Source organism: Macrobrachium nipponense, chromosome 47 (genome assembly GCF_015104395.2).
Source record: "Macrobrachium nipponense isolate FS-2020 chromosome 47, ASM1510439v2, whole genome shotgun sequence".
Taxonomy (NCBI): Eukaryota; Metazoa; Arthropoda; class Malacostraca; order Decapoda; family Palaemonidae; genus Macrobrachium; species Macrobrachium nipponense.
This window is the reverse complement of record NC_087222.1, coordinates 24,444,608-24,471,745: the sequence shown is the minus strand read 5'-3', so window position 1 is coordinate 24,471,745 and position 27,138 is coordinate 24,444,608. Positions and strand designations below refer to the sequence as shown.

The window sequence follows — 27,138 nt, the reverse complement described above, 5'->3', positions numbered from 1 at the left end:
CATTTCTTAATCTATACCATCTTCTAGTTAAGTTTAAAAAAGTAAAAGAGAATGCCAAAAGTTTCGGTAGTAATGATATACTTGTTTGGAAAATGCATACAGCCAGAAACAGCTGATTTGCTATGAACAACCAATCCGATAACAACAGCCTTTTTGCTTGCATTTCAACCATCGTACAATAGTAAAAAAATTACCATAGTTATGGTATAAATGACGATAAGGAGATTAGGACTGATATATTTTTACATTACAGGTAGTAGTAGACTTACTACCGCAGTTGGTTATGACCAACCAGTCACAAATCGAGTTAATATTCCGTAAGCCTACATTAGGGTAATCAGTACCATCTTTACATATAAGGTAGCCTAGTGTACACTACACTGCATAATTTATACATATATGGCATAGTAATTATTAATTACAGCTAATTCCCTAGGTTCAATGCACATTGGCTTATGATAATTCAGTACAAAGAGAAATGGAAATACCATTAAACAAGTTAGCCTCGCGTATACGATGATGATGATTTCGTGGTACATATATCGTATGTATACGAACACAGTAGCCTAGCCTTCAGTATACTGTGTACTACATATACAATATAATTTAGTAATATATTAATATAAGCCAATTTTGGAGGTTCAATGCATTCTGACTGTGACATATCAGTAGAAAAAAAAAATGGACACGAAGCGGGAATCAGATTCAGAACAACATCGGCATACCTAATTGAGCGAAGTTAGGCTACTGACGGCTAGTATATTTACGAAATAAAAACACAAATGAATATGCATCTTTTTTGTGATTCTTTTAAAAAGTTGTACATTACAGTATCCAATAATATTGTATGTATTCTCATATTATTATATCATAAAATACTAACAAAACCGTCAATGTTTTGGATTAGAAATCAGCTGAAGGCAAATACGAGTTTAACTCAATTCAGAGCGAATTGCCTGTCTTCTAGTTAGCATAAAATATCTAGATACTTTACTTATATTAGACAAGGTAATTTGTCGTTTTTAAGTCGAAATATGAATTAACTACATCTCGTGAACTAAAGTTTTATTTTTCTTTTCGTTGACAGATTGCGTTGTGGGCATGTTTATTGTGTAAAAATATTATGTGATTTCGTTCGCTATTTTCACTTTATTACATCGTAGTATGAACCTTTACTTTTGCGTTACTTATCTTTAACATCGTGAAAGCAACAGTAAATTATGTTCTTTCAAGACCGGAAGTTTTGATTAAAATTATTTTCTCTCAATTTTATATACAGTTATGTTTGATGGTGTAAGTTACTGGAGTTATATCTTTGTTGCCAATGTATGATAATAGTTCTAAATGGATGAAACTCGCAAACTTCGGTATAGTGCCTTCAAACTTGACTAAGCAAAATGAGAGAAATGTGTTTTAATCAAAACTATTGGGCATGTAAAGAACACTTGACTGTTTTCACTTCAATAAAAGATAAATATGTAAAGCTTGTAGTATTCTGATGAGATAAAGTGAAAATATCGAACGGAATCTGTTGATTTTTGTTTACGCAATAAACATGCTCTCAGCACCATCTACTAACGAAAAAATAACTAAAATTTGTTCATAAACGATATGTTTTAAGTGATATTTCCACTTGAAAACACTTTGTATAATGTAAAATAACCTCGTCTCATATAAATAAAGTCTCTTGAGATTCATTTGTGCTAACTAGAAGTAAGAAAGTTGCTCTGATTTGAGTTTAACACCGCAAAACAAACTTATTCGCAATCACCCTCAGCTGATTTTCAAACCAAAACACGATTGCTTTTTTGATATTTTATATTACAAACAAGTAGTAATATGAAAATACATATAATATTATTGGATGCAGCGAAGTAAAACATACATACATATCCATTATGTTTGTATTTTATCATACAATTCTAATAATATGATTATTACATACTCGAATTTTATATTTCTCTGGTAAGATGCGACCCCCTGAAAATCAGCTCCAAAATTAGGGCTTCAAAAGTCGCATGATACACGAGTATATACGGTATATTATTATTATTAAATACAGTACTATTCAGAAGCTGGACCCTTTTCATATGGAACAATCCCACCACAAACCCCAGGGATCTCACTTACTAAAAGTTTATGACTGCATAGCATCTTTGCTTGAATGTTAAGTTTCAATTGTAGGTGTTAACCCTCTTACACCGAATGGACGTATTAAACGTCGAGTCAAAATGTCTCCCGTATGCCGAATGGACGTATCATACGTCGACTCAAAAAAGTTTTTTTAAAAATTTGCGGAAAAATACTTATAGGCCTACCAGCTGAAAACTTTTGAATCACGCGCCTTGGGGGATGCTGGGAGTTCACGGATCAAGACGTTGTTTTGTTTACAATCGCTACGCAGGCGCGCAAGCGCGAATTTCTTTCTTATCGCACTAAAAAGTATCAGTGACACATCTCAGAAATTATTTCGTCACTTTGACATAAGTTTTGCACCATTTTAAATTATCCTTTACATGAAGTATTATATATGAAAATGTGCACAATTTCATGTAAAATACAACAAAAAAATACTCATGATTGTAGCTTTTATCAGTTTTGAAATATTTTCATATAAATAACGATAAGTGCAAAAATTTCAACCTTTGGTCAACTTTGACTCTACCGAAATGGTCAAGAAACGCAATTGTAAGCTAAAACTCTTATATTATAGTAATATTCAATCATTTGCCTTCATTTTGCAACAAATTGGACGTCTCTAGCACAAATATTTCGATTTATGGTGAATTTTATGAAAAAACTTTTTCCTTATCTTCGCCCGGTAACTCTTCCGATAAATTTTTTTCGTGCGATTGTCCTAATGTTTGCACCATTTTAAATTTGCCGTTACATAAAGTTTTATATATGGAAATGTGCGCAATTTTATGCACAATACAACTAAAAACAACCCATGGTTGTAGCTTTTATCAGTTTTGAAATATTTTCATATAAATAACGTTAAGTGCAAAAATTTCAACTTTCGGTCAACTTTGACTCTACCGAAATGGTAGAAAAACGCAATTGTAAGCTAAAACTCTTACATTATAGGAATATTCAATCATTTACCTTCATTTTGCAATGACTTGGAAGTCTCTAGCACAATATTTCGATTTATGGTGAATTTATGGAAAAAAAAAAAACATTTTCCTTACGTCCGCGCGGTAACTCTTCCCGAAAAAATCGGAATTTTTTTTGTGCGATTGTTGAAAATGTTTGCACCATTTAAAATTAGCTGTTACATAAAGTTTATATATGAAAATATGCGCAATTTCATGTAGAATACAACTAAAAATGATTGAAGGTTGTAGCTTTTCTCGTTTTTTGAAATATTTGCATATAAATCACTATAAATAGAAAAAAAAATACGTTCGGTCAATTTGACTCTACCGAAACAGTTGAAAAATGCAATTGTAAGCTAAAACTCTTACGGCCTAGTAATATTCAGTCATTTATCTTCATTTTGAAACAAATCTGAAGTCTCTAGAACATGATTGTAGCTTTTATCAGTTTGAAATATTTTTCATATAAATAACGATAAGTGCAAAATTTCAACCTTTGGTCAACTTTGACTCTACCGAAATGGTCAAGAAACGCAATTGTAAGCTAAAACTCTTATATTCTAGTAATATTCAATCATTTGCCTTCATTTTGCAACAAATTGACATCTCTAGCACAATATTTCGATTTATGGTGAATTTATGAAAAAAACTTTTTCCTTACGTTCGCCCGGTAACTCTTCGATAAATTTTTTCGTGCGATTGTCCTAATGTTGCACCATTTTAAATTTGCCGTTACATAAAGTTTTATATATGGAAATGTGCGCAATTTCATGCACAATACAACTAAAAACAACCCATGGTTGTAGCTTTTATCAGTTTTGAAATATTTTCATATAAATAACGTTAAGTGCAAAAATTTCAACTTTCGGTCAACTTGACTCTACGAAATGGTCGAAAAACGCAATTGTAAGCTAAAACTCTTATATTATAGTAATATTCAATCATTTACTTTCATTTTGCAATGACTTGGAAATCTCTAGCACAATATGTCGATTTATGGTGAATTTATAAAAAAAAAAAAAACATTTTCCTTACGTCCGCGCGGTAACTCTTCCGAAAAAATCGGAATTTTTTTTGTGTGCGATTGTTGAAATGTTTGCACCATTTAAAAATTAGCTGTTACATAAAGTTTTATATATGAAAATATGCACAATTTCATGTAGAATACAACTAAAAATGATTGAAGGTAGTAGCTTTTCTCTTTTTTTGAAATATTTGCATATAAATCACGATAAATAGAAAAAACCACGTTCGGTCAAATTTGACTCTACCGAAACAGTTGAAAAACGCAATTGTAAGCTAAAACTCTTACGGCTAGTAATATTCAGTCATTTATCTTCATTTGAAACAAATCTGAAGTCTCTAGAACAATATTGTGATTTATGGTGAATTTTTGAAAAATATATTTACTTCTTCCCTCCGTGCGCCCGATTCGCGGCCGCAGTCTCCGAAATGTGTCATCGCATTATCCTAATATTTGCTCCTTTTCATATTAGCCGTTTTTATAGAGTTTCATATATCAAAATGTGTGCAATTCATGAAGAATACAATAAAAAATAATTGAAGGTTGTAGCTTTTTCCATCTTCGAAATATGTGCATATAAAAAATTATATATAAAACATTTTGACATTCGGTCAACTTTAACTCGTCCGAAATGGTCAAAATCTGCAATTCTAATCTAAAACTCTTACAGTATCGTAATATTCAATCATTTGTCTTCATTTTGAAACAAATTGGAAGTCTCTAGAACAATATTTAGATTTACGGTGAATTTTTGAAAAAAAAAATTTATGTCCACGCGTTACGAATTCATACATCATTTTGTAATAATATTTTTCCGGTGTTGCTTTTTTGTTTTACAATGTATTATATATCAAAATGATTGCAATTTAGTGTAGAATACAACGGAAAAAACAGGAACTCGTTAGCTTTGACCGTTTTTTGCACAGCGTGATTTGAATACAATTATGTATGAATTTTTTTTTTCGCTACCATATATCGCATTATTTACATATGATAATGATATTATTTTTCATTTCTGATAGTTGCATACTAAATTTTGGGCAATGAAAAAAAAAGGAGCCAAAAATGAACTCTTAATCTTCAAAACTAAGCGCGCTGTGATTTTTTGAAAAAATTATTTTTTCCACTTCCGCGCTCACTCCAAACCGGGCCCGGCATACGGGAGAGGTTTTGATTTTTAGGGCTTCGATGTAAGAGGGTTAATGAGATTGACAGGCCACTGCCCACCGATTTTTATCTCGGACGATGTAACGCTGTGAGTGTCGTCAGAGAATCACTAACCTAAGGTTACCGATTTCCATATATTAAATGTTGTCGGAAGAGATTGCTCAGTGCCGCAAGGCTGCCAGAGTTAATGAGGGGATCCTTAAATATGGTGAATTATTGGTTTGTTAAACGGTGGTCCAAAGTTCGATTCCCAGCTCTGCCAACGCGGAATCAGAGGAATTTATTTCTGGTGATAGAAATTCATTCCTCGATAAAGTGTGGTTCGGATCCCACAATGAGCTGTAGGTCCCGTTGCTAGGTGACCTATTGGTTCTTAGCCACGTAAAAATATCTAATCCTTCGGGCCAGCCCTAGGAGAGCTGTTGATCAGCTCAGTGGTCTGGTAAAACTAAGATATACTTAACTTAAGTGGTTTGTTAAAATGCTGGGTAATGTGAGGGATATTAGCAAACTAAACTAAAGGCTCAGTTGTGGCTGTTCATAAATATTTCTGTAGGGGAGAAACTAAGAATAGATGAGTGTTCTGTAAAATATAGGCAGTTTGGAGTGAGAGATGAAGATGCGATGCAGTTGTCAGAAACCTGTGAATTGATGCATTTAACCTGAGTGACTATCATTACTCCTAATGTGTGAAGGAAGGGTTTTTAGATCTGCAGTTCCTCCGAGTTCTAGCAGTCTCTTGCCTCATTTGCAGCATACTGGTGTCAGTACGAGAGACGAGCGCAGACTGGATTAAGGGCGCAGAGCCCCCAGACGATCCAGCTCTGAAGGGCAAGAAAGATCCAGACAACGGCTTCGAAATTAAGGTGCTTCGAAGAAACGTTGGTGAGTCTCCTTTGTGATGAAAAAGCTAAGTCTTTGGCAGCTTGGTATGAACTTGTTTTGAATGATGAAATAATTAAATTACCCGTCTTATGGGAACTTCTTAGGACCTGAGAGCTTCTGGTTCATATCTCAGTTGAGTTACCTTGCATTCCAACCTACTCTTACGGAACGTGTGCTTAAAATGTCCCTCTCTCTTAGGTCCCTCTTCGACGCAGCTGTACATGGTTAGGACAATGTTGGAGTCGTTGATCTCGGACAAATCCGGCGGTAAGAAGACCTTGCGCAAGGAACTTGACGGCCAGCATTTGTATCAGATTGACGAGTTCCACAAAACGTCGTTCTTCTGGACCTATCTTATCAATTTTAGTGGTGAGTGTTTCACAAGTTGGGAAAGTTAAAGAATGAAGATAGGGTCACAAGATTTATAGCCAGTTGTCTCCCATGTTTGATAATACTGCTCTCTTCTAGATTCTGTAGCTGCATTGCTGTCAGTATTTCAGTTTTCAGACATTTCCTTCTTTCTCTTTTCACCTACCATCAGTTCTGCTTCCCTCCATACCTTTACAACAGTCCATTTTGTGCCAGCCATATCATAATTAATAAATTTGATCATTATCATCTACATTTATTCTTAATATCCTCTTGTTTGTCCTCACTCAGCTTATGTTTAAACTTCTTGTCCCCCCTTTCCTGTAATTATGCCAGAAGAATGTAAGTAGTATAAAATGAAACTAGAATGTGTTTGTTTTACCGACAGAGACCCTTCAGTATTGCTGCGATCTCTCCCAGCTCTGGTACCGAGAATTCTACTTGGAGATGACTATGGGAAGAAGGATACAAGTAAGTGGGTCCATCTCTCTCTGTTCTGTAGACTAGCCCATTGATGTATCGTTGTACTGTATTTCCATCTTCAGCGTTAAGATTTGTTCGTAGTTTTCACGATGGATTTTCTTGTTACTGTTACAGCTGATAAAAAAATTGAATACTTTGTACCACTCTATCTCCACATATTATTTCCAACAAGTCTAATGAGTTTGTTTCAGTAGATGAATGTCTGTCTTAGATTATATTTCGGTGTTGGACCATTTGTACTGTCATTATGCTTTGTAGAGCATATTTCCAAATGTAATCTTTATCATTGTGTGTGTGTGTGTGTGCATAAATACAACATATGTAGGATTAATCATTTGTATGTGTTTATTGAATCTACTTATATGTAGGTCTAATCAAACATTTTTCCACCAGATCTCATATTCACTTCTTGTTCTATTCCCTGCCCCAAACCTCTCCTTTTCTTTATGTTCAAGTGCAAAACTTTTGTCATGTTTGTTATCTGTAATCAAAGAAGAGGTTTTCTCTTTGGTGGTTAAACAAAAACTCTTTGGGCAAAATTTTTGTATCGGTTTTGCGGGGGAATTCATGGTAAACTGATGGTTAAAAATAAATTCGTTGAGATCTTAAACTGTCTTCCCTCTCCCGTCATGCTGCGCAATTTTTTCCCTGTTTCTGTTGCCTACCACTCAATTTGTTTTGTTCCTCTTCGTCTTCCTTTTTTTGTTACCAGGAATCCTGCTAATTGGCTGTTACGTGGACAGGCCTCAGCTTGTTATAAAACCACATTGATATCTACTGTACTTCTTTCCTAACATCAGATGTTCTCTCTTCAGAAAGTACCTAGCAACTTTCCTCTAGCAAAAAAATAAGAAAAAACATTTGTCCAATGTGGGATTTGGGCATTTTCTTCATTCCAAGACTTTTTTTGTGCTGTTTGGTTTTCTCAATATAGCCTTAAATCTCTTGCTACAATGCACGAATACTTTTCAGTGTATGTGTTTTTAAAATATTCTTAAAATTCAACTTGAACGGCTTCAAATTTCTTATATGATTCCCTCAGCAATCATTTTGTCTGTCTTGGTATTTATGTGTTATGTCAGAATGGTGACCGTTGCATCGGCCTACATTTTATGTAACGTCCCTCTCCCCGCATTCCCATGACGAAGACCTGTATGTTCCCTCTCCCGTAATCCTGCATTTTAAGAATGTCATCATCTGTGTTCTGTGGCGCTGCAAATTGACAATGCCATTATATAAGTTGTGATGAGAATGTCTCTCTTCAAGAATGGAAATACGTATAATCTTGTCTGTGTGCTGTGTTGCTAGAGTGATTGGTGGTTGGTAATAGCTTTTCTTCCTAATGCTATGTAGTATGTGTCTTTCATTGACGTGTTTGATGTCTTTGTCAAGGCGCGTTTGTTTACAAGCGAAGTTTTTGGACCAAGAGTTTGGTGATGAAGAAATTTACTTAACTGGAGTCTCAGTTTTATTGATATGTATGCATGAACACCCACTGATTTTGGATTCTCGAATGAAATTTGTCCATCAACAGCTCTAGACAATACAATTCTTGAACGTTGTATCTCGGCATATCAAAATGTGAGAACAGAACTAGCGTGTTAAAACCTGTAGATATCATAATCTTAAAATGAACTCTCAGATTTACACCTGCAGACATCTTTGCACACTAGTCATGAGTTTTAACAGCTGTAGAGCTCTTAAAACATCTGTAATGAATTCGTTGTGAGGGTTGTATAGAGGCCTGATTTTATTGAATTCTCCTAATATTAATGACTATTTAGTCTAATGATATGGGGCCTTGAATCAGTAGATATCATAATACCAGGTATTCTTAGAAAGACCTACTATATGGAGACCCAGATAATCGTGACTAAAGGGAATAGGTAAAGAAGGAGATGCTTCCTATCATGTCTAAACCCTCAAAGGCTAAAGGGACATGAAAGTGTATATGATTATGACTCTTTACCTCTTAACAAGAAATGAGCAAATATGGAATCCTTCCCAGTCCACTTTGGTTGTAGGGAAAATGATATAGTGACATATTTTGCTTCGAATCTGTGTATCGGTAATTGTGAAACGAATGATTGCTGTAGTAACCCTTTTTTCGTGAGCCTAAATCTTTGCAGGTGCCTTCTGTGACAACTCAGTGAAATATAGTCATTTAGGTTCACGGAGGACTTGTGAAGACGTCTAGGCTCCTATTCCGCCTCCACTTTTGTTTTATGACTGTACCCTGGAACACTGTCTTTGTTTTCCCCAAAGGGAACTTTTGTATTTACTAATTTTACCTTTTCCTTTGGTCTACGTAAGGCTGGTGTTACACTTTAAGACCCACACTAATGATCTTCTGTATTTACAGCAGTTATGAAGTGAAAATCAGAGAAACCTCTTTTCCCTTCCATAGAGCCTCTCTTTGAAACCTTTCTTTGTACCTTCCCTCGCAAATTCCTTCTCATGTGTGATGATATGTTTGTAGCCATTAAGATTTTGTGTAGCCTTTAAGTTTTAGGTTAAATTTAGTTTAAGCAGTCCGAGGAGACGAGAGTTCGACGGGTGTGACGTGGAAGGTGATGAGTTTAATTGGGCTTGATGCAAGGCTAGTCTGTGTCCAAGAAGTGATTTTGGAAGACTGTGTTTCGAAGGAGAAAGCACGAATGGAGTTAGCCAGTTCTTTGGACAAGCTCACGCAAGGCAGCGTTTCCCCCCCGAGAGTATATATGGTTTCGTGGTTTTAAAAAATTCATTTTCAATATTTTGAAGATTTTTCATAGCCAATTTTAGTTCCGACCGAGTGATTTGTTTTCGTAAATTCACCCCCTTTTTTTACCGTCAAACCTCTTCGTTCTTATTAACCTCGTTAGGCTAAGTTATGTACCTTAGATGTTTGACCAAGTTGTCACCCCTCACCCCCCTTTTGTGGTTCCATTTGATTAATCTTTGATTTTTCTTCAAGAATGCCTGGGCATGCAGCTTTATCAGAATGACCGGAGGAAAAACAGAACATTAACCGACTGTTATGGCTTTCAGTACGTCAAGCTTGGCAAAACTTGTCATGAGAGTATATATATATATATAGTCTTTAGTTGTCTCGCTTCATTTTCCTTTTTGTGTATATTCCGTTTCCGTGGCTTCTGTTTGTTAACGTCCACCCTGCTTCCACTCCCTTTCAGCTTTTATTAAATGCTTGCTTGGACAGTTGATAACTAAGGTAACACAACCTCGCTCGAATGCAACTCGTTTTCGGAGCAGTGGCTCGTCCGAGGGCCAATAAGTTTGAGTGATGATAGAGGTGAGAGATTTGGCTGGATTTTCATGAAATAGAGGTGTGCTTGCAGTGAATGTATGCGGGTGAAAAGGAACCCCCTCATCTTGACTTCAATTTGGTTTGAGTTCAGTGATTTTGTATTATTATCAACGGAAGTATTAGCAATAGAGTCTTTTTTGTTTTTGATGATGGTGAATTACCTTTCTTCTCAAGTCTAGCTTGAAGATTCATCTTCACGGTGCAGTTGATTATGAAAACGGTCAAAGTAATGTTGTGCAGTGTACCTGTCCTTCACAGAATGGCGAGGGAAAAAGTTTTACCAGAAATTTGAGTCGCAGTCCACTGTAAAACAGTTGCTAAAGTTGTTACAAGGCCAGAATATGTTCAACTTTGAAGTGGATCTTATGATACAGGAACTAATGTTGGAAGGAGAGCCATTTACAATGTAGGATTCATTATCAAAATGTACTTATCTGCTGTATCCATGTAGGAAGTTCACTTATTACATCTTAAATAGACTGTGATGATGGATAATTAAAGTTTGTCGCTTACAATGGCATCACATCTGCACATTTCCATTTCTAGTGTTTGCAGAAATCAGTAAATCTCATCTCTTGACCTCTGCGGCCAGACTAAGGGACTCTTCCTGCATTGCAGTTCCCTGACTATCTTTAAGGTCGAGTCCAAATCCTTTTAGCCCTCCAAGACAAACGTCCAGAAGATTTCAGAGCCGCTTCTGTTATCAGTGTATCATAATGTTTTATCAGACTCTTAATAACTTCTGAAACCTCGTAAGTATAACCGTCACATTTCTTGAATAAACGTCCTCTGGAATACGTTTCAGATCTATAATCCCTTCCTCGCATCTGTAAACGTTTGAGTAAAGGCCAGGGTTATCCATCAAAATATTGTACATTTTCCTTCAAGATTTTAACCAACCAGACCAGCTTTTTATAGCCCTTTCTGTCAGTACTTGTTTTCCTTGAACCTTAACGAGTTACAGACATCTGGTTTTCTTTCCTAGTGGACTCTACACCAAGATGGATATATTTAGTGCATGGATGTCAAAATGCTCACCAATTAGCCATTATTGGTGTTAAATTTACATAAAAAATATAGAGAAATACTTAGAAGTATGTAAGGCCCTTTGTTCACATTGTGGTATAGAATGAGCTTGTGACTATAAGATCTAATTTTATATTGGGTCAAAAAGTCTGAGACTCAAAAGCTGAGAACTTTGTAGAGCTATGTCCCTGTGCCCCTTCTCTCCCAACTCATCATCCTGCTACAAACGTTAGTCTGCTTTGCAAACTAAATGAGATTATTTATACATCAAATAGAAAATACTGGGTACCCGGCACTAGTTCGGAAGTGGAAGGTATCAGGAATTTTGCTAGTTATCTGGCAGAGTTGACAGAAAACTATTGTGCCAGTTTAGTCTATCCATCCACATTTTTTTTTTTGTCTGCCCTCAGATCCTAAAAACTACTGAGGCTAGGGGGCTGCAAGTTGGTAGTACTACACATTGATCATCCACCCTCCAAGCATCAAACGTACCAAATTGCAGTCCTCTAGCCTCACTAGTTTTTATCTTATTTAATTGGTTAAACTTCGGCCACCACCAGGCCGTAGTTGAAGTCTCATTGGCCGCTGATCACACGGCATCATCCCGAGACCACCGAAAGATATCTCTATTTTTGATGGCCATGATTATATGCTGTAACAGCTTTACAGAAAAGTTGGTTGTGTGTGGAAAGCAATTAGATTTCTTGCTTTCTTTTCTGTTTTCAGTAGAGTCAGCTATTGTGGGTCCCTCATTGTGTTTTGAAACTATCCAGATCATGATTATTATTCAAAGGTGCAGGGACATCCTTGCTGAACTTGCATGTTCTGCAAGAAAAGGTTTTACTGGTCAGTACTTAGGGATCATCTAGATCAAAATATCAATTTGTTTCTTTTCAGTTCGAGTATTTATTTCTAATTAACCTCTACAGAACAGTGACTGTCATATATCTATATTTTCCAGGTGATACGAAAGTATTTTCGTACTGTGTATATTATCATCCAATCCGAGAAATCATTGCAAATATTGTACCTGGTACTTGATATCCATGTTTTGGTTTGTGTGTGTGAAATGGAATATTTTGACAGCTGAGATGACAGCATAGTATTTGTCAGTTACTTTTCTTTCATTTCTGTTTTGAACATTTTCCTATTTTAAATTGTCCAAGCACAGTATTGTGTCCGTTCATCCATTCCCCACCACTGTAGGGTCAAGGTACTTGTGAAAGTGATTCCTTTTCTTTCGGTAGTAGACGTCAGAGTGACGATTTAGTAATGCGTCTTTGTAGATGTGCTGTAAAAATTTTCGCAGTAATTTTCTGTAATGTTTTGTGGTTATGTAGTGCTGTATGTAAAGTTTATGTTTCAGACCTGCCCTACTTGAAGTTTTGTAACAGTTTATAAAAACGATTTGGGACCAAACACCCTCAGTTGTATCAGTGCATGAAAGTCATGCTTTGTAATGTTTGATCTCAAACGGGGAAAAACTGTAGATCACGGAAGTCAAATCTCTGATGTCTGCTACTGAAACGAGAAGTGAATAAGAGGAACTCTGTCAAAATTGTCACCTTGCAGTTGTGATGTGACCACCTAAAATCCCTTTTCCCTTGTTGAATTATTTTGTGCGTGTGTGTCACCCCTATCCATGCCAACTTTAATAATGTTAGTTTCCCGCCCCCCCCCCCCCCCATGCTGAAATGGCATATGAGTGTCTCAAGCTTATATCTGGATACCTGATAAACCTCTCATCTCATTGTTGTTCATGCGCAGACTGTATTTCATTGTCCCTCATCCTCATTCGAATCAGTAGAACATTTTGCTTTGCTCGCGCGAAGGGAGAGGCGTCGCTTGTAAGATGATTCTTGATTTGTCCTTTTTTGAACTTGGCTGTGAATGTGTACAGTTATTCTTCCTTGTTGATAGTATTTACTTGTTAGAGTGTCAAGTTTTCAAGCTTAGATAGTACTCTTAGACTAATGTCTTTCCTGGAAAGAATTTGGATCAATTATGATGTAATGTTTTGTAAATTAATGTCAGTGGTTTCATTTGTGTTCGCAAATTGCTGTTGATAAGTCTCGTAGATCATTATCGCAATCAGTTTACGTTCTGCAATACCACGTCCTCCCACGTGCGTGCAAAAGCCCCCAAACATGTTGATTCCATCTCCTCACGAAGGTTTCAAACATTGTCTCTGTGTCCACCTCCCCATTTTTGAAAACCCTCCGACATGTTGTTCTCCCCTCTTTGTCGAGTGCCCTCTCCAACTTCTTCTTTATATTATCTTCTTCTTTTTCTTCTTCTTCCCCTCTTGGTGCACATCCTGCCTTCCTCCTCTTCCGTAGAAGTGCACAGTGGACCACCAGCACAATGAGGAATGTAAAGATTTGGTGGTTATGGACAAGAGAATACAGGTATCGCCTTCCCGCCCTTTTTTTTATTTTCTTTTTCAGTTGTTGATGTTTGCTGTCATTGTGCCTGCTCTGCTCTGCTCTGCCTCTGCCTCAGCCGCGCTGCTCTTGCATTTGCTTGTGCCTGCCTTCGTAACTCTTGCATCCTTATTATTGACTCCGTACATTTCCCTTGGCTGTGCGTAGGGAGACTTTCTGGCTGAATTTTATAATGTAGGCTTCCTTCTGTTGGGAACTCCTCTTAGACTTTCCACCCTCTCTGTAAGACTTTCCCACCCTCTCTGTAATGTTTGCGAACGAGAGAGAGAGAGAGAGAGAGAGAGAGAGAGAGAGAGAGAGAGAGAGAGAGAGAGAGAGAGAGAGGTTGTTCGTCTGTTCCCTGTGTCCCGATCGGCATACACCCTTGCCCTAAGCAAATGTAGATGACGCTCGTTTGACGAGAGGTAGCCTTTAGTCACTGTTGTATTATTTTGGTTTGCTACGAGTTGTGTTCTCCTAGGAAAAATTTTTTGTTACTGCTTGGTATATACTTTAGAGATTTTATGCCTGCAAGAATTGTATACCCCCAGTTTGTGAAATGCACTTAAACTAACTTTTGTTAAGTTCACATTTTATTTATTTATTTTTTTTTTTGCGTTTGGGTTGATCGTTCAGTTTTGTGAGACTTATCGTAGCGTGATGGGTGCTTCAGTCAGGTTTTTAAACCTTAAACCCTTTCCCTGATGGGAGTATGCTAGATTAACAGTGCATTCCTAATTCTAAAGAATTTTGACCTTGTCCAGTGTATAAATACAAACAAGATTCAGTGGCTGAATCATGATTGCAACGGAACCTTGCCTGTAAAACATAAGAGGACCCACAGATTAGTTTAGAATATTCTTCGGGCACTCAAGGTCCATACAGAATTCGGACAATAACTTTGTGATGTGCATTAATTCAGATTTCGGTCAACTAAGCTTGTAAACTGCACTGTCAACGATCTGAGCTGTCCGCAGTTTGTCAAGACACTTAACTTGTTTGGACGATAACTTTGTGATTTGTATTGATTCAGATTTTGGTTGACTAAACTTGTGGAGTGCACTAATAATGATTTGAGCTGCCCTCAGTTTGTCGAGACACGTAACATCTCTGGACAGTAATTTTGGGATTTAAACTCATTCAGATTTCTGGCAGCTGATGACAGTTCAAGCTTCAGTTTGTCAAGAGACACAGTAACCTCAACGGAATCAGACAAGGAGGAGTTTAAGAACCTATGGCTGGAAATCATGAGGTTTATTTGTGAATGTCGTGGAAACAAAAGAGATATGGCAACTGTTGTCTTGAGCTGCTTTACTTTGATACGTGCACCTCCTTAGAGTGCCAGTTGAGTAATAGTTGTCATTAGATTACAGTAAATAGGTCTAGCATCTAAAGAAATGCCTGGACAGCCCTGTCGGATTTTAAACTTTTAGGTTGTGGTATGCCGTGCTGTGTTTAGATAGAGTATTGACCGTGTTTTTTTCCCCTAGAACACGAACTTGCGTGAAGGTTGTGAACGCAGGTTTGCAAATGCGTCGGTCAGATTAGTCCAAAGCACACTTAGTTGGACTTAGTGTCGTAGATTATTTTATAAGTAGTTTTATGTTTGAAAAGAAGGAACTTACAGTATAATACATATTGCTTCTCTATTTCTAGTTTGTCAGACAATAGTTGTGTATATTTAAGTAGATTACGTATCTGAAATAGAAAAAGAAAGAATCATTGTTGCGTTCTTAGATTTTTTTTTCTTGGAAATTTTTAGAATTTTATGATTAAGAGTTTGTCAGTTCTGTAACTTCCAAGCCTTTGTCAATAATATAAGCTAATGCAATGCTAATCATATGAGCTAATATATGCCTTGACAATGTTTTAGTCTAATTTAATTCTTTTGCATTAATGTTATAATGTAAGTGCTTCAGAAAATGTTAGAACATCAGGAATTTTGAGCTTGCTAAAAACTGTTTGTAAGAACTTAGTATCATCAACTGGCAGTTTACAATTTATTTTCATCTCTAAGGTAATTTTGAAATGTATAAGTATGGGTTGTGATCTGGCAATGCAGAACAAAAGATCCATTTGAAATGTTTAAGACACGGATGTAGTTTATAGCCCGAGATATTTCGGTATATTTGAGAACAGGTTCTGTGTTATCATTTAGACTTAGTATATTTAGCATTTATTTGATAACTTGTAGTTGAGTTTTTAGGTGTAAGTCTAGGAGAACATTATTACTATAGTGATTTATAAGTAATTTAGCCTGGTGTTTGCTGTTGCTGAAACATAACTGGATAAAATCAAAGTTAATTTCATTTGTTGCATTAGGGAGTGACTTTGTAGTTTTGACATTCCAATGTTTTAGTCTTGACATGAATACTGGCTACGTAGCACCTTACGTTGTCCACTGTATTGTGCAGACATTCTTGTAGAATTAGACTGAATTCCAAGACTTCAGAATGTGGTTTTTCCAAGTGTGACTTAGGATAAAGACGTTACTTTTTTTCCAAGTCATGTGGTGTGCACAGAACTGATCAAAATAAATACACAAACAACTTCTGGGCCGTATTTTCCATTTCTTCTTTCACCAGACTGCCAAGGTTTGTTGTAGGAGTCTGTAAACCGATGACAATGTCATTTTGGGCATGTAACCTACAAGTTCTTGTCAAATCTTTGCTGACTGGTATAGGCCAGTCCTCCTATTGTTGGGAAGATGTCCTTACATGCTTTGGAATGTGAACATTCTGCTACTTCTTCATTGCATTGTTTATGTGAATTTTGGCTCCGTAGTACTTTACCGTTACAAAGGCACATTTGGACAAATGTAAAAGATCTCGTTAATAATTACCAATATTTATTCTGTCCTTGTCATGTTATCAGTCTTAGAAGTCCTAGATTACTCTGTCTTGTGCTTCCATGCCATGTTATCACAACTTGGTCGTGCAAAATTGGCAGTCTTGGGATTCAGTGGCCTGGAAAATTATTATTTCCTTGTACATATATTATGTATACCTCGGAACTATGCTCTTCTTCTGTTTTCCCCAACTTGTCATTTCCTTCAGGTAGTCCCCATTCAATTTTCATTTCTCTCAACTTTCTCTCATTTCACGTAGGCCTGAGGTTAGGTAATCGGGTGCCGTCACTGTCTTAAGCATTGGAAAAACAGAAGAGTGACTCCTTTCTTTAGAGATTTGGTAGGTTGTAGGGGCCATTGCAGATTCCACCGGATTCAAGGAAGGTTCTTAAACCTCTCTCCTTCCGTTTCTGTTATCACCATCATTCCAGTGTTCAGAACTCCTTCACAGCCCTTTTTTGTATCATTCCAACGTCTGAAACCTTCCACAATTTTGTGTAGTTTTTATAGGAAAGTTTGAGGGTTGTAGTTTTCATGTGAAATATTTTTACAAGATTCTTTCCAGTAGTCTCTCCTCTACGACACATAGCCTCTGTACAGTCAGTTTGGAACTCTTGAATTCTGTCTCTCACCTTAAACTTCTTCAGGTTTTCCATAGCTCAATTCATCCTTGTTGTAAGATGATGTACTAACTCTTGGTTAAGCCGGTTCATTTTGTTTTAGTCACTCATATTAACGTACGGTGTATTGCATGAGGACGGTTTACTCATTTGTTTTGGGGTGAGAGGTTAACAGTGTGTAGTAGTATTTTGTAAGTGTCATTGATAACAACTAACTGCGTTTTTATCCTGTGCCATCGGGTGTCAAGATTTGGGGTTTTTTTTAGCCTGGTTCAAAATTGGTTTGTTTACTAAGCATACAACCAGTGAACCAACATAGGATGAAGTGTCAGACTGCCTACAACTTCTGAGTACCATACATTATAGTTGATAATTTTTACATAACCTTAAAACTTTAGTATTGATAACAACAGGATCTTGTCAAAATTTTATTTCATGCAATTTATGCTTAAGTAAATGTATAACAACTTAAATTAATTTATTTTTTTACTAAATCCAATCTCTAGCACGCTTGGCCCTCTTAATGTCACGTTGATGTCTTTTAATTTTATTAAGCTCGTCTTTCGGAGTACATTTACATGTGTTGCACAGAAGTATCGTGTACAATGTTCACGTCAGCATCACAGTATACTGGCACGTAGGCTAAGACTCACTTGTTTTGTTATTTTAACAAAAACTACACGTTCGTCTAAGGTCACTGAGCTTGCGATTTTTAACACTGTTGTTGCCTCTGTGTCTGGACAAAGTACCGGTTTGGTGCCAGATGTCCGTCACTTAGGAACACGCTGATTAAGGTTTGTTGGTTACCACTCAAGGGCTTAATTTTGTAAAAGGATCTAATTATCGTAACTCACAATGATCACTGTTTACTGTAATGTCTACGAAGGACCAGTAACTCAGGCTGTGAACTGGTTTGCATTACAATAATCAGATATGTAACAGCATTAATATAGTATTTGTCTACTGCAGGAATATAGCATTTAAATAGAAATAACGTATAAACTTTTTTGTATGATATCTTACTTTTATTAACCATATTCACAGTTGCTAACAGATTCGACACAAAACTTACTGTTTTCGAGTTTCAATACGCTGCAGAATGCAATAAATTATACAGATCTCATTTTTTAAAATAACATCTACACGTGCTGACAGATTTATACCATTTTCAAGTTATTAAAACTGCTACCGAATTAAATAAATTGTACAGATATTTTATTTTTGCCTTGCTGTTTTAAAAGAATATTGGCATCAGCTGATCTCATTAAACTGTTGTACCTTGTAAACAAATTCTCATATATATAATTTTCTGTGGTATTTTGTATGTGGGCTTACATGTTTTGGTTAGCTGCGCTGTCGTCATTTAAACAGTTTCATCAACATATGAACTGTCAAAAGCAGCATCATGCTTATTGTATGTTAATGCCGATGTCGCCAGTTACGTATGTTATATATAACTTTTTCTCTGTTCTGTTTAGGTGTGTTTCAAACTGTTGCAAAAGAAACGTAATCTACCAAATCATTGACAAAGGGGGATTAGATTAGTTTAGTCTTGAATGCCACTAAGTTTTTCAGTTTGGTTTTGGTGAGACATTAACTCAAAGTACTTTTTTTTCGTGCATGGGTTAGCTGACATATGTAGCTGAAGATTGTGATTCTTAGTTGAGATTACTGTTAATCTTAGCAAGGGTGTGGGTATGTCTCATAGAAGTTGCCGTAGCTGACCACTTTAACTTGTAACTTACGTTTTGACGACATTTGGAGTGTGGACTGTCACTGAATTACCACTGGGCGCCATTCTTTTGGATTAAAAATCTACAGAAATGTACAGGAAACTGTAGATGTGTTATTTACCAAGAATATTTTGTTAACACATATTTTTGTGGATTCAGAATCTACAGAAACATACAGGAAACTGTATTTGTATAAGTTTTACAAAACTTATTTGTTAATACATATTTTTTTCTCTTTATTGCTCCACCTCATATGAATTTTACGATGGTGTTCTTGCTCACGATCTCTGCCCACAATTCAGGAGACAGTCTGCACTCGCAAGTTAGTGTCTTACAGTAATGCCACCGTTGGAAAGTTCAGCTAACGAACGAATCCTCGTCTCCTTCTTGTAGAGCCAGTATTGTAGACAGCATAGCCTTGGCTTAGTACGATAGTGATGGGTGAAAATGATGAAGAAATAGAGGGTGGGACATTTCCAAACACTTGACACATCTTGATTGTAATTTCACAATGTTTTTGTCTCCCTTTTCCAGTTACCCCATTGAAATGTCCATGCCCTGGATACTGACAGATCACATTCTGCGGACAAAGGACGCTTCTATGATGGAGTGAGTATTGTCGACGAGTTTGTGTGTGTGGAGCTGGGGTTTTAGACTTATAATTCCTTGTATGCTGTTCAACATCTTAAACTTAGTCTTTCTCCAATTTTCATGCTCTTTACACTGTAAGCCAACTGCATTTTATATTTATATATGCATCTTGCCAAACACTATACATGTGACGCCGTAACCCACATATATCCATGGCTATTTCAGGTGCGTGCTATACCCGCTAGATCTGTACAACGACAGTGCCTACTACGCCTGACGCAGTTCCGCAAGCAGTTCCTGTACGACGAGAATCGAAGCAGAGGTCAACCTGTGCTTTGACCAGTTTGTCTTCAAGTTGTCCGAGCAGATCTTCTCGCACTACAAGCACTTGGCTGGGAGGTGCGAAGCTTCGAACTTTATCCATTCGCTTATAAACTCTATTTCTCTTTCGTCGGACTTTTCATCCTCGCTAACAGTTACCTCCTAGTGCAACTGCAAACAAAAGTTTTCCCCTCCAGGGTTAGACCTGTCAAAACCTCCTGTACTCTCAATGTCCCTTTCAGCAGTGATTGACGCTGTCTTAGGTCCCAATGCTTGGCCTGTAGCCTCAATTCTATAGTCTATTCTATAGACTTTAGCCTTTCCCATTTAGGCTGTCCAGCTCCTTCAAATAAATAGCTTGCTCATGCTTTTGCTCGTTTTTGAAGACCCTGTAGGGTTGTAGTGCCGTCAGTGGATCTTGTGTACACTACCTGTTACTCTGTGTAAAACCTTGTTATAACTTTACATACTCTTTCTATTATGTTTTTATATACAATATTTGGTTATTTAGAAATGTATTTTCCTTATTCAATAACATTGAACATTAAAATATGGGGTGGCATTTTTGAGGGTTGGAATGGATTAATACTTTCAACGGTGGAAATTGATTTGTTGTGCGAGCAAATTGAGCTACGAGCTCGGCCACGGGAACAAATTAAACTCATAGGTCAAGGGGCCACTGTCACTTCAAAATGGAGAGATTAAGATTACAGTGGTCCCCCCGTATTCGCGGGGGATGCATGCCAGACACCCCCCCCCCCCTTGTGAATAACTAGTTAGAACCCGCGAAGAGTTGGAACCCCTATAAAAACACTAAATACCGCCTATTATGTTAGTTAAAACTCAAGAGAAGTCCACTAAAATTTTTATATTTGTTTTTTTTTTAATAGTTTTATCACAAAAAGTACATTTTATGATGAAATTGATAAAAAAAACAGGAATTTGTGGTTATATCTAATAGAAAAATACAGCGAATGTGCGAATTTTGAAATGTTCCCGAGAGAAATCTTCGAATGTGTGAGTCCGCGAATCTGGAGAATGCAAATACGGGGGTTCCACTTACATACGTACAGTGCTACCACGCTTTTTCATAGGCATAAGTTCCAGAAAAATATGTTCCACAAAATTTTGTGACATAGCAAAGTGGGAAACAGTCAGGTAGCACTGTAAACCATAGACAGATTATCTGTTGATATTCCATCTCAAGTATTGAAAGAATGTCTTTGAAATGGGTCACACTAAGACCTCCTTTTTTTGAATTGTAAGTAATGTTCCCCGCTCTCCGCAGCATCTTGTTGGATAAGCGCTTCAGAGGAGAATGCAGTCAGCACCACATGAGAATACATTATCCACCAGCCAACAGGTGAGTTTTTCCTTTCATTAGGCCTAAGTTAAGCCTAAGTGAACGATCTGGTAGACAAAGTACTGTAGTTTCGTCTTTGATGTGTAAGAAAACTTGTATTGCATTGAAACGTGAGCCTTTCATTCTTATGTCTGTTTTAACTCTGGTGTCAGTGAAGTAACATTCACAACTGACCGGTTCTTCCTTCCTTCTCGTTGCCAAAGGTACGAAACTCTCCTGAAGCAGCGACACGTCCAGCTCCTGGGCAGAAGCATCGATCTGAACAAGCTCATCTGTCAGCGCATAAATGCCTCTATGCATAAGTCCCTGGAGGTCGCCATTGCACGGTTTGAAGGAGCTGACATCACCTCTGTTGTGGTATGCAGTCATATGTCATTTTTTAGACCTATTTCTTGTGTGTTCTGATTCATACTGAATTGATAGTACCTGCTACAGTCTAATGTTTGATTATAGTACAGTTAAAAACAGGCTTGACAGCTATGGCAGCTAGTGTTTTGTTTACATTTTATGCAAATGTGTGATTAAAATAATTATACGTACATGTATTGCACACATTGTTAATCATTAATCTAATAGATAGCGAAAGGCTGAAATATTTAATAAGGACTGTAATGTCATTAATCATTTATCTAGCAGAGAAAGACAAACAATTGAGTAAGTAATGCTGTCCCTATTGTAGTACCTCTCTCCTAGAGCCCTCTTTTTCCCTTTCCCAGGAACTCGAAGGCCTGATCGAGGTGAACAGACAGACGCACAAGTTACTCAGCCAGCTCTTAGTGTTGGATGACTTTGACGCACCAACTTCGTGAGGCAAACCACAACGTCCTTGCGCCCTACGGCAGAACGACCCTCACGTCCTTTTTGGGAGCTGAACTATGACTTCTTGCCAAACTACTGGCTCACTAATGCCTGCTACTAACAGGTGGGTCGTCACTACTACTTCCTGGATGTACAGACACCTCCTTAATTACAAACGAGTTACATTGTTTATGTCAGGTCGTTTGTAAGTTGGTCATTGTACTCTTCAGGCCTGTTTAAGTGCAGTATGAGGTATGTAAAGTCTGCACAGTACTGTGTATTTTTTAGTAGGGTTGGTGTGTGTACTTTGTGTAGAGCATCCCTTCGATGCAAATCAGTGTTAGATTTTGCATTCTCCATTTATCAGTTTCTTTTGGTCCTGTCCTGCTAAGCTGTGTAAAACTACTAAGACTTGTCCTCACTCTGCTAATATTAACCCTTGTTGTATGAACAAGTCCCTTGGGACTTCCTGGCATAGGTAGCAAGTTAAAAACGTTATAACTATTTGAATGATGTAACATGTCATTTTTAGAAAAAACGTGAATATACATTCAGAATGCAATATATTTCCATCGTTTTTATTGTGACATCCAAGCTTTTCTAGGGAATGACCAAAGATATCAAACATCAATCATAAGAAGTAACTTTACAATAAAAGCTCAGAGTGAAAATTTTGCTAATTAAGCATCAAACATAGATTGCCCACATACCACAGACAATGTCGACAAGTGTCTGAAATCTTTTCAGACATACTCTACGAGAGTTCAGATTAAATCTCAAACTAATTCACCCTCTCTTTAATTCCCAGGTTCGTGAAGGCAGCCGTGACAACCTTTGCACAGGCCGCTGCAGCGGGACAAACCCCCTAATGTTGCTCCATACATGGTGTGGGGTGGGGGTAGCAAGGCCTTGAACGTTGCATATTCAACAATATACTCTCAGTATTCAGGTGGAGGCGTGGTTTGGGTTGGTTTCTTTATCCAGTTTGTCACTGAACAATTTAGGCAGATTGTATGTGAGTCTACCCCGCCGTGTTGGGTAGTGCGCAAGGTTCTTTTTCAGCATCCCTTTGGCCCTAACTGCCAACCCTTTTATTCCTTTTACTGTACTTTTGTTCATGTTCTCCTTCTTCATTCTTACTTTCCATAGCTGTTTCACAGTGCAACTGCAAGGGTTTCCTCCTGTTTCACCTGTCAAACCATTTTACTGTCAGTCTCTGTGTTTCAGAGCTGAAAACTACAGGAAAATTGACATGTAACATTTGCTCAACCTTCTAGACAACAGACATACCAAATTAAGTCTAAAGGTTATAGTCGCTTTAATGCACATAATAATAATAATATGAAATTAATAGGAGAGAATTCTTAGCATCATTGTAGCTGCTCATTTCACCAAACAGACTTGATCACAGTCCTCAGATTTGGAAATATAGCAAACGTGTACGTAGGAAATGGCTATAGGTATAGAAGTCTGTATGCCAGGGTTTATCTATCCACAATTCAGAAGGCCAACCGTGAATGTTAGCATTACTTAATTCTCATCCTTTCTTTTTTCTGGGAGCCACCCGTGATAGAAAAAAGTGAGAAAAAACAAAAATATAATCCAGGGGTTCTGTATCCATTTCGACTAGTTTTGTATGTGCAACTTTATTCGTGTACTTTCACAGGATTCCTGGGACCTCCTCATCTGCGGTCCATAGTCCGTGTTCTGGGTTACCAAGGCATTGCCGTTGTGATGCAGGAGCTCCTGGAGATCATCCGTTCGCTGATTCAGGGAAATCCACCAGTCACAAAGACCCTCTTGCAAGCAATGCCCAAGCAGTGCAAGTTGCCGAGATACGACTATGGCTCTCCAGGTGAGTGTTTCATGGACGTAGTCTTTTGTCTTCTCCTGCAGGGTTTTCTACTCGTAACTTATCACCGAGTGCACACAGCTCATTAACCAAGATGTTTGAATTTGTTTCTAGATTCAAGGCTGCATTTGTTTGGTTTTAATTTGATTTTTAGACTTTGAAATAACCAGAAAACTATTAAATTGTGATATCAAATCCAGGTGTAGTTGCAGAAACTCTCGAACTGTTTTCGAGATTTTTTTTGTAGAGTACTCTCTCTCTCTCTCATTTTACTCTCCATCATTGTGTAGAATACTCACTCTCTTTTTCTCTCTATCAGCTAAGACTGAGAATTTTCAATGCAGGCCAGCCCGGCCAACAATTTATATCAACACACACTTGTTATTTTAACTACATTCAGACTGTTTTCAATTTTGAATCTTCCATACATCCACTTCTGCATCAGTTATTTCCACTAATCAATATCTAATCTTTTTCATTCTAGGCGTACTCGGATACTACCACGCCCAGCTAAATGACATCGTCCAGTACCCTGATGCCAGAACGGACTTGTTCCACCATTTCAGAGAGCTTGGCAATGCCCTGCTGTTCTGCTTGCTTGTTGAACAGTCTCTCACGCAAGAAGAAGTTTGCGACTTGCTCCAGGCCGCTCCATTCCAAAATATATTCTGCCTCGGCCGTACTGCAAAGGTATGTTAATTCTTGAATTTCCATACATATAAAAGTTTATGATGAACAAAATTCTTGAATTGTTCCTTGAAAAAGTGGTAATGGATATCATGAAAAAAAGATTGTATATCCAACATTGTGTGTGAAAATGGAATTTTGTATCTTTGAAAGTATGTAGGTTTGTATGTAAAAAGTACATAAGAAGAAAATTAAAATTTCAGATCTTTCTTTGAAAAAGTGGCAATGAATTACATGAAGTAAAGTTTGTATATTCCACATTCCATGTGACAATGAAACTTTTCATCTCTGAAAGTTTGTAAGTCTAAAGTTTGCATGTAGAGACTACATACCAGTAGTTTGAGTCTTCCCTCACAAACACAAATAGTTTTTGCGCCAGTGAACCTTATTACACTTGTTACCGTTCCCGTGCCGTTTTCCAGAGGGCGAGAAAACCGGAGACCACAAAGCAGAATGAGGCGGAATCGAAATACGCTCCCCTCCAGATTGTTGCCAACATGAGAGGCTGGAACGCTAAGGTGAGTGAGGTTCATTTGCCCGACGTCCATCGCCTAAACTCCTCTCCTGAGTAGGCACTGAGAAGTGCACATGATGGTCAGCAAACTATTGAAATCTTTAATTTCAATCCTTATATACTTTATAATTTGTGAAGACAGTATGAAAATCTTTTTTAGACTGACAGCATATCATTTAACTTTAAACGCTACCGGTCACAGTCGATTTATAAATAAGCAAATAGTACTATCTCCTAATATTTCTTTTTATCCCTCACAGCAAGCTATGATTGCAAGGGAAGGCGATCTCTTGACCAGAGAGCGGCTGTGTTGCGGCCTGTCTATATTCGAGGTAAGTGTGAGAAGAATGTTCGCAAGTAGACTGAGCAGACTCATCTCTGTAAGACTTCATGTCATGTAATCAGCCTGAGGGGTATCTAGGGATATCGTCTGGTATGTTCCTGCCTTTGCTTGTGGTCTAAACTGTAATCATTTTTATTACTTTCTTGGCCCACGTACTGAGTATTTTATCTCAAATCTATGTCCCTTCTATGAAATCAAACCCTTTGGGCTGGTATCAAATTCTTTGGGGCTGGTGTGCTTAGGTGCATGGAATCTGACTATGTCTTGTGGAAGGCAATATGCGGTATAAAGAAAGTATTTTAAGGTCAGTCTTTTGAGGTGTATATTGGTGAAAAGATTACCACAAATTCTGAAGTTTTTCTGAGACACTTGGTGCCTCCTTCAGAGGGATGAGAATAAATGCATCTCAAAGAAAATGTTATTCTTTATATATACCCCATAGGAGGGTAGTGCCATCAATTCACCTCACATGGTGCAGATCTCACTTATGAAATAGAAAAGAATGATTAATACGCTCTAATATTTTATTCTGTTCTATTCTGTATATACAGAGTAAACATCTCTTTCCTTTGTCACAGGTTATATTGACGAGAATTCAGTCCTTCTTAGAGGATCCCATCTGGCATGGATCACCCCCAGCTAACGGGGGGTCATGAACGTGGACGAGTGCACGGAATTCCACAAGACTGTGGTCGGCCCTGCAGTTCGTCATGTGCATACCTGTCGGTGCTAACAATTTCACGGTCGAGTAAGTTTTATTCCTCTTATTAAGGCCGTTATTAGTTTTCAATTGGTATTGTGCTCCCTCCATTATTGGGCCTGTCTGGTAACTGACCTTTCTGTCAACTGATTTAACTCTTTACTATGACCTGCACCCAGATCTGCCCTTTCTAGGATGGATTCCTTTTTAAATGTTCAATATAAGATAAAATATTAAAAGCTGACAGTTACAAAAAATCTCTTGTTTTAAACAACTCCTTTGAAATTGTGTGCCCTTTCAGACAACTCTTCGGCGGGAAGGTTTGACCAACTGGGCTGGATGCTGCATGATCGTGCTACTGGGTTCAGCAGAGAAGGTTCGAAGCCCTCGATTTCTGTTACCACATACCTCCTGTGTGCAGAAAAGTGGACGGGAAGGACGAAACTATTAAGGGCATCGTAAGTTTTGCATTGCTTGTTTTGGTATCACTCTTGGCAATGGGAAAATATTTTCCTTTTGCTTCTAGTTGTACATTTTAAAATGTTAGTATAATTTTTTTCTTTTTTTTTTTTTTGCTTGGAAGGAAGGGTTGATATTTTAGCCATTTTGTTATTCAAATAATACATGCCTTCACATGGAACACTTCAAGTAAGATAGTTGGTTGTCAAGCAATCTTCTGCAGGATATTACATCCATACAGTACCTGAATGTAAATGTGAAACAGGTCCAAGAAAAGTACTAATAAAATACTTTGAAAATAAAGCTAAGTTAGGAAAATGAATTTGGATGTACACTTACTGTACTAACGGCTGAGAAACTTCCGAACGTAAAAGTAGCATCACCACTGTTCTTGAACATACAACAATCCCTTATTTTTATCCTTCCAGCCCCTCAAGAGAATGTGTGACAGAATCCGACGGTTCCAGGTGCTCAACTCGCAGATTTTCGCCGTCTTGAACAAGTACCTCAAGACCAGTGACCCGGAC

At 37.4% G+C, this 27,138-nt stretch overlaps 1 pseudogene; it reads left to right on the top strand.

Moving 5' to 3' along the window:
- LOC135204587 (cytoplasmic FMR1-interacting protein-like) overlaps positions 1-25,052 on the top strand; it is a 35,963-nt pseudogene extending 10,911 nt beyond the window's left edge.
- Positions 25,053-27,138: the final 2,086 nt, after the last annotated feature.